Source organism: Curcuma longa, chromosome 4, assembly GCF_044706935.1.
Source record: "Curcuma longa cultivar G26 ecotype Majalengka, Jawa Barat chromosome 4, ITB_CL_G26_1.1, whole genome shotgun sequence".
NCBI lineage: Eukaryota > Viridiplantae > Streptophyta > Magnoliopsida > Zingiberales > Zingiberaceae > Curcuma > Curcuma longa.
This window is the reverse complement of record NC_133864.1, coordinates 20,285,192-20,287,060: the sequence shown is the minus strand read 5'-3', so window position 1 is coordinate 20,287,060 and position 1,869 is coordinate 20,285,192.

Here is a 1,869-nt window from a genome sequence, read left to right as displayed (position 1 = left end):
TTCGTCGCAAAAGTCGTCCCAAATTGGCGACGAATATTATTTGTCGCAAAATTTCGTTGCTAAACAGTTGTATTTTTGTAGTGAAAGACAAGAAATAATTTCTATCTCAATTTTTGAGTAGTAGATTGAAACTTCCACTGGAACTGATATCCATTTGTGATGTAATGTCTGAGATGGTTTACCAATCTTCCCTTACTCGCTAAAAGAAGATAAAAGAGACCTTGCTACTTTGGTTTGGTTGCTCGCTTGTCATGTCCATTCCCTTGTTTTATGTATTCATACAAGTGAGAAAAGGGGAATTCTTATAGACTAGGGATCTAAGTGTAAAAATCATATTGTGGAGGGTGTAAAGTGTAAATTTACAATACTGAACAAAGTTGCTGGAAGAATGGGCTACCTTGAAAAAGGAACACTACTAATTTCTCCATTAATCCTGACATGGTGTCAGAGTCTCATCCATGACACCTCATGCCAATCTTTTAGCATCCCAAATGTTGTTCCTTATGTGAATGGGCAACATTTCTCCATCACACTTCTCACAACATTTTCCGTGAATAACAGGGGATTTGTTCACTTCCATCTTGTGGCGCACATGAGAACCCATGACACTATCCAGCCTAGTCTGCATGTGGCCCAAGGAAGCACAAGAGATTGGTAGGAAAATTTAACTCAGTTACAAGAATAAACATCTCATTTGCAATTAGTGTGATCATCACCAAGAAGCAACCTTAAGAATTCTCCGGAGTATTAAGAATGCTTCAAGAAAATCTCTTGTTTCAAGATCAGAGTTATCTTCTAATTGTGGGGTACAGTGCTTGGTCAAATTGTCCCACCTATAGCCTGATCAAATAACTAATGACTGAATTAGGACATGCACCTATGAGCCTATCAAGCTATAATGTAATAACCAAGTTGTCATGCATATAACTTTTAGTTCAATGTCTGATGAGACAAAATACATAGAAAAGGTTGTCACTTCATTAGAGAGAAAGTGTTACCTCATTTATCATCTCCAATGATCGACTAGCAAATTTGCTAAGGAAATTTCCTAAGGATCCTACAATTTATTATATCTGCAACAGGGTGGGTGTGCATAATATATATAGACCAACTCTATTGGAGCAACATTAAATGAAATCCAAGTGTTATGGACGTTGGAACCAAAGTGTAAATGCCTATAGTGTTATGTAAACAGTAAAGTTACAATATTGAATAAAGATGCAAATAGAGGTGGCTACCCAGAAGAAAGAAACCTTAACAATTTTCTCCATTAATCATAACGGGAATTTAGGAGAAAATATATATCAACTTTGTCTAGCCAAATCTCTTTGGTAGTAAGTTCTATGAATGTAATTCTCTTCTCAGACAAAAGACATAGGAAGGTAAACGATTGATACAAAAGGTTGATATACTACCTTTCATTAGATTGCACTTCTGCTTAGTATACTTATGGTAACATTTGTAAATTTCCTGTTTACAGAAACATGCTGAAGTAAAACAATTGCACGTGTGACTTTTTTATCCTAATTAATTTTTAGAGGGATTCAGAAATTTGTTTATAGTGAAAAACTAGGTTACGTTTCTTTTTTATAGTGAAAATTTGGTTAAGTTTCTATGCTAGTTAGGGGTGTAAATGATCAAGTTGCTTACGAGCTATTCAAGTCTCGATTCGAAAAAAAGTTCGTTTGAATTCGTTTGATTAAGTTAACAAGCCGAGCTCGAGCCTGATTTCGAGCTTGAAAATATTATCAAGCCGAGTTCGAGCTTAACAGTATTTGGTTTGTGAGCTCGCGAACATATTCGTTTAAAGACTCACGAACGTGTTCGCGAACATATTCGTTTAAAGGCTCACGAACGTGTTTGTTAAGA